At 49.1% G+C, this 6,931-nt stretch overlaps 1 long non-coding RNA gene across 2 annotated transcripts; it reads left to right on the top strand.

The window, feature by feature from the left end:
- The first annotated feature begins 1,083 nt into the window (after nt 1–1,083).
- LOC123409953 lies at nt 1,084–6,627 on the top strand. Of its 2 annotated transcripts, none has more exons than XR_006612947.1 (4): nt 1,084–1,778; nt 2,302–2,374; nt 5,980–6,085; nt 6,297–6,627. It is a non-coding gene; the product is annotated as an uncharacterized LOC123409953 (long non-coding RNA). The 2 variants fall into 2 exon arrangements; XR_006612946.1 differs by having other exon boundaries at nt 1,087–1,778; nt 6,302–6,627.
- The last annotated feature ends 304 nt before the right edge of the window (nt 6,628–6,931 follow it).

Raw genomic sequence — 6,931 nt, forward strand, 5'->3', positions numbered from 1 at the left:
GCAACCAGGCGTGAGCGGGGATGCCGCGGAGCTCCAGCTCGACGCGGTACTCGAGCTCGCCGGCACCGGCGTGGGCGAGCTTGCACCAGGGCCGGAGCGACAGCGAGAAGCGGGCGGAGCTGATGAAGTGCTCGCCGTGGAGCCGCCGCATGATAGCCAGGGAGGAGAAGATGATCAGGAAATCTTCGGGATGGTGCTGGTGAACCGTGAAGTCTCCTTCCTCGAGCTCGAGGGAGCCGAGGAGCAGCACGGCGACCTCGTCAATGGACACGGAGGGGCGGGTGCCTGTGACCGAAGCCACCATCGCGCGGGCGAGCACCAGCTCGGCCTCGTCCATCTCCTCGGTCTGCGCCATGAGCACGCGGGGGGCGCGTCCGCGGCCGGCAAGACCGGAGGTGGGGAGGGGGCTGGAGCCTGCAGGACGGGAGCAGGGCGCGCCGCTGGGAGAGGGGCAGCGCGAGGAAGCCGGGTCTGCAGGACCGGGGCGTTGCGCGGGGATTGCTGGGTCGCGGCCGCGGGCCGCCTGCCATCACAGTCACGTGAGTGACCAGAGGCGAGGCAGCGGCGGCAGCGAATGTCGTTTGGGCAATCCCGGACGCAGTGGCGATGATCGAGGCACCTGAAGCAGAGGCCCGCGAGCTCCTCGGGGGAAGGGCTGTGGCGGCGCGAGGTCGAGGGCCTGGCCGGAGCCTCCCGGCGCGGGCGACGGCGATGTTCCCGGCGACGAGCCTGCTGGAAACCATCTGCGTCCAGCACCGGCCCGCCCGAGACACGGTGGACCTCCGAGCGGGGGCCAAGTCGGTCTTTGGCGGGAGGACGGGCCGCGGGAGCGACGCAGCCAGGAGCGGCGGCGGCCGACGGCGCGGGGACGGCCGGCGGGGTGCGGGCGACGTCGCTGTACGAGCGCGCCGACGAGCCGCTCTCCGAGCCAGAGCAGCAGTCCCCATAGGAGACGCGCTCGCCGGAGAGGGACGTCCGGCGGTCGACAGGGTCAGCCGGCACCAGAGCCATGGCGCGAGGGGCGGGGAGGAGCGCGGGGAGGGTGCTGCCGGCGGGGCAGTCCGGGCGGCGCGGCGCGGTGGCTAGGCAAGCGGGGCGCAGAGGGAGAGGGGAGCGGAGCGGGAGCGAGAGAGCCATCTTCATACTTCACATTTTGAGAATTGATGACTGATATTGACAACCTTGGAATACTAATAGCTCATTAGTTTGTTAGCTCTACTTGCTGCTCAGTTCTATCAAGAAGAAACTAGCGGGTGTACCCGCGCATTTGCGCGGCTAGATTTGGATATGTTTATTTTTGTAATGAAAGATTAGTCTTTTGATATTTTGTTTAGTCATCTAAACTTCTATTATTTTGTATTGGCATTATGTAGATGATTATCATTATTATATAACAAACTCCTCTACATATAGTGTTTTAGATTCACACAGTTATTTGCGTTTTGGTTATCTCCATTCTTTTAGCTTTCTAGCCATTTTGACCTTTCGCATCTCTCGACTACATGGCCATTCTTTTAGTTATTAGCAATTTTATGGAGCTTTATACGAAAAATGTTATATCCATCGTACGTTCCTATGACATCAATTTTTTTAGTCGATACTGTCATTTGCACTTGTTAACATCTATATAGTCAATTTTGTTCATCTGATTGTGACTCCTCTGGTCAGGTCCTCAAACCCTAGCCGTTGTTGTGTGGATGGAGGCACTACTCATGTCGCACCGCGGACTGCTCGGTGCCATGGTTCTCATGTGAGCACACACGTAGGAGGAGAGACAGGTACAAATCCCTTGTTCTCTCATTATTCTCTCCATTCGCCTCTTGCTTGGCAGTATATATGTACATTATAATTTGATTTATTCAGTTCCTCTATAAAAAAAATCAGAGGCAAGGGTATAATTTTGAAGTTTGATTTTAAGAATCTTTTTGTACAATGAAGCACTAAGTATGTACTTGTAATTTAGAAAACGTGAACTATAGAGTTATTATGTCATTTTCTATCGATTTCCCTATCGATTTTGTATTGATTAGAATGTACATTATGTTCTTTGGTGGAGATTCTACCCATCTTTAATAGTGTTTCTTCAACACTTCTGTAGCATGCAGGATGATCAGTTAAGAAAATTAGAAACACAGTAGTAATTGTTTTATAGAATTAGATGTGCCTTTAACTTCTCAACTTTCTGGTTCAGGTCCAACTTCTCAAGTTTATCATCAGGCATAACTTACTCCATAGTTTTCTGTAACAAAGCTGAGATAATTATTTCCACATATTTAGTGTACAATGTTTGGGTTTCTTCAGATTCCTTGTCCAATGAGTCCAGCCAGCGCGTTGCCGCCTTTCTCATTGGTGGTGCGGTCAGGCCTCTACCACTGTAAGCGCGATTGCTCTGCGTCATTCGTAATGCATATTATCTCTTTTACTTATTCCTAAGATTTTTATATTACTTATACTATATTATCTGTGCTTTTCTCATGATTCCCTTGAACTGATAAGGCCATAGGATAGAACAAACATAAAACTCAGAAAAGTGTTCATGTGAATGTATTTCAAATAAATATAATATGGCATGCTTCTGGAAGTGCCAATTGTTAGGAAAGCAACTTATGTTTATTGAAGGCCCAAGGGGCATATATATATTACACAAGACTTGAGGTGCAGGAAAGTAAACATAGACTAATAAGGACTCCTAGACTAATACTAATACTTCCTAACACCCCCCCTCAAATGCAAAGCGTATGCAATAGCATTGCATTTGAAGAAGTGTAATACTAACAAAAAATGATAATCCAAATCCGCGTCTTGAGAGTGTCGTCGTAGCATGAAGAGTCTTCAAAACTTGTCGAGTCGCCGAAGGAGATAACGAAGAGATGGCACATCAGAGGTAGACACCGCATCACTTGAAGATACAAGATAAGTATCAAGAGAAGATGGGTTGTCAAAAGAAGATGGCACATCACGAGGAAGACACCGAAGAGATGGCACGTCAGAGGAAGAGACCGCATCACTTGAAGATACAACATAAGTATAAAGAGAAGATGGGTTGTCAAAAGAAGATGGCACATCAAGAGAATAAAGCATTGTGCAGAAAATCATAGTCCACGACAACCGTCGGCGAAAGAAGCTCGGCGGATAAGGCACGATGGACGTAGATCGACAATGCAAAAGAAGTCCAGAAAATCGTATAGAAAACAACAAGGGCAAATAGGCCACAAAAGTTGCATAGAAAGGATCAGGACCAAAGAAAAGGCCGACGGACTAAGGTATGGTGGACTCGCATGGCATGAGAAAACACAAAATATCAACGGGTTTGGTGGACGCAGCGGAAAAAAATAGAAAACTAGAAAACACACACTAGATTAGGGATGATGGCAGCGGAAGAGAAAAAATAATATCATGGCGGCGAAGGCCAATTCCAACCAGAGTGTGCGTGAGACGGTCCTGACTGTGTAGAAGATGGTTGCTCAGTGCGGGAAGCCTGAGTCAGAATACCAGCAGTACCCGTCGAGGAAGAACCTGAAGCAGCGAGCAGACGCTTAAGTTGCAGAATATCCTGCTCAGTCAAAGCGATGGCTGAAGCTGTCGAGGTAGATGACGAAGTCTCTATAGATGATGATTGCGCCTGGCGCAAGTGTTTCCTCTTCGTGTAGCAGTGGGACTCAATATGACCATCATTGTTGCAGTAGCCACAATGTGGACGGGGGCGACCTGAGCCTCCAGAAGGAGTGGGCAAGAGCGGCGGAGCACTCGAGTGAGAAGGGGTCGGTGCAGCAGGGGGCGTAGAAGTAGCCCGAGCAGCGAGCACCAAGGGAACCTCCAGCAAACCAGCACCACGTAAGCGAGTCTCCTCAGCACGAATCTCAGAAAGCGCCTCCATGAGAGAAAAACGGCCACGAGCAAACAACTGAGCACGCCGAGGCTCAAACTCCTTACGGAGCCGAGACAGGAACTCGTAGACGCGATGAAACTCCAAGTTGGCCTGGACAGCCTGGCAACAGGGGCAAGTACGACAACCAGCAGTGCGGAGAGAATCGAGCTGGCGCCAGATAGCAGAACTCTGTGCATAGAAGTCATCAACAGTAGAGTCATCCTGCTGAAGAGCATGCTCCTGACGAACCACAAAGAGGTATAAGGCATCACCAGAGGGCTCATAGCGCTGACGAAGGCGAGTCCACATCTCAAATACAGTAGGAAAGCCCAGAAACTCAGAAGCAAACTGAGGCAGAACACTAGCAGTGAGAACAGCGGCAGCACGAGCATCATCATCAAGCCACTGGGTGTAAACGGGCAGAGCACCATGGTACACGTGAAGAGCCTCCTCATAAGCCAAAACCTTCTCATCATAAGCACGGATAGCAGCCTCATCAGCAACCTTAGCTGCATCCTTCACAGTTTGAGGAGCATCCGCATGAAAACGTGGCGGACAGCAGACCTCGCCAGAAAGAACACCCCATAGGCGGATGCCACGCATGTGAATGCGCATGAAGCCAATGAACTCGGTATAGTTAGTGCCATCAAAGATCACCGGACAACGAGGAACAACAACATAGTCGGATGCAGCAGACATTTTTTTTTGGAACTCAGTCAGCAAACCGCGTCCGCGTCTGACAGCAGGATTGGAGCGGACTCGATCTGGCGAGATGGGGCGTCAGATCTGGCTACAACGGACTCGATCTGGCTGTAGCGGACTCGATCCCTCTGCCATACTGGCTGTAGCGGACTCAATCCCTGTGCCAGATGCGAGCTCGAGCGACTACTCGTGGTAGACAGCCTCGAGCTGGAGCGACGCCGGCAACCTCGAAGCGGAACCGGGCGAAGCGGGACGGGAGACCAAAGCTGGAGGCGGACAGCAGCGGGAAGGGGCGGCGGCGTCCAGATCGATCCCCTGCTTTGCTCTCCTCCTTCGTTCCTTCAGGGTCGAGGCAGGTGGAGTCGGCCTCCAGATCGAGGCAGCGGCGAGGACGAGATATCCAGCAGCCAGTCAGATCGGGAGAGGAACGAGAGCCAGCGGCTAGGGAGAAACCGGATCAGGAGCCAGCGGCCAGGGAGAAACCGGATCGGGAGCGAGATCCAGCGGCGTTGGACAGGCGGCGGCGGGGTGGGGCAGGCTGGAGACGCGGCTGCAGCATGAGCACGACGCGAGAGGAAGCGTCAGCGAGAGAGGCTGCAGCGAGAGCGTCGGGTTCGAGGAAAAAAGCACGAGTTGCGCGTGCGAAAAAAACCCTAGGGCTCTAATACCATGTTAGGAAAGCAACTTATGTTTATTGAAGGCCCAAGGGGCATATATATATTACACAAGACTTGAGGTGCAAGGAAAGTAAGCATAGACTAATAAGGACTCCTAGACTCCTAGACTAATACTAATACTTCCTAACACCAACATCTCCTTATATTGGTAGATATGACGAAAGTATTCAATGTAGTTTGGATTAAGAACACAGTGCCAACACACACTCTTATAATCTAATAAGTATGACTTAGGCTGTGTTTGGTTCAGCTTTTGTTATCAACTTCTTCTTTGAAAAGCTAAAAGCTAACCAAAGGGGTAAATGTTGAAAGCAGCTTTTGAGAATCTGTAGCTTTTTTTTAGTGTAAATTTCAAAGCTGGGGTACCCCAACTTTCCAACTTCCAGCTTTTCCTCAGCAATTTTTTCAGAATCTGCAGCTCAACCAAACACATCCTTCTGGTCAATGTCGAGTACTCTGGCTATATCTTGGTAAATACCAATAGGATGTGTTACTATTTATTTGATAAGCTACAACCAATAATTTTCTGGATAACTTCCATGTTCTCCAGGAATTTGCTGCCCGTACTTCATCTGCATCTTCAAGCCTTGTATTTTTTTTTTTTTGCTATAACATATTTCTTGTTCCCGGTGGACATCATTTTCCTTTCTTCAGGCAAACTTGTCTCGGTGCACTCATCTTCTTGAGTCATCTGATGTTACAATCGACCTCAGTCTCCTCTTTTTTTGCCAGCACGGGGCTCACGTGATGATGATGATATTTGTCTTGACGCCCATCTTTGTTTAGTCCTAGTGCTATCCTGTGGTTACTCTTTCACAGGAGTTCACATGGCAATTTGGTAGGTGAAACTCTATTATTCTCTGGCTGCAAAATAAATAATCTTATTACTTTCAGTTGAATGTTCAAATTTTGTCTCCTTGTTGTTAAGTCGCTCAACCTCTTGTACGCCATAGTGCAGGAATAGGATTTTTTTGCCATTGGTGAAGTACCTATGAAAATTTTATTCTGAATAAGTTAGTTTACTGAATAATAATTTCCAAACATGATAGTTCAGGTCAGAGGCAGTTGGGCGGGACTTCGTCGAACGTCGAGTGAAGCAGTTTGACCGTGGCTTCTTCGGTCGTTGATTTGCAGGTCGCTGGTAGTTCTGTTGACTCCAATCTCTGTGGGGCGTAAGTTGCGTGTTCTTTTGTGGTATTGGCCGACCGACTTTGATTTTATTGTGCCCTTCTTGTGATGTGTTCAAGTCGGCTGTCTTGGCTTACTACTTTTTCTTCATTGGGTTGCGCTGGCTTGGTTGACATGGCCAACAACGTGTGGAAATCTGATTATATATTTGTCTTATCTGATTATATGTGCCCATGTTTGGAATTGCCGTCACCTGATGTGTGGTTGATGCTATCCTTATTTGTTTGGTTTTGCATGTTGGACTTGTACTTGTGGATGTTCTTGCCCGTTGAAGGAAAGACATATGTGCCTAACGTGCTCGTGGTTATCTCGTACAGAGTTTCTTAGCATAGGCTGCTCGACATATTGAATAGGAAGTGCTCGTGGCTGTCAATTTTTTTTGACACTTTGTGGCTAAAACAGTTTCAACAAGACATCGTGTGACTTGACGTCTTTTTAACGTGACATGTTGCACTGCTTGTACATGTTAATATTTTTACGTAACACATAAATCTTT

This window comes from Hordeum vulgare, chromosome 7H (assembly GCF_904849725.1).
Source record: "Hordeum vulgare subsp. vulgare chromosome 7H, MorexV3_pseudomolecules_assembly, whole genome shotgun sequence".
NCBI classification, from domain to species: Eukaryota; Viridiplantae; Streptophyta; class Magnoliopsida; order Poales; family Poaceae; genus Hordeum; species Hordeum vulgare.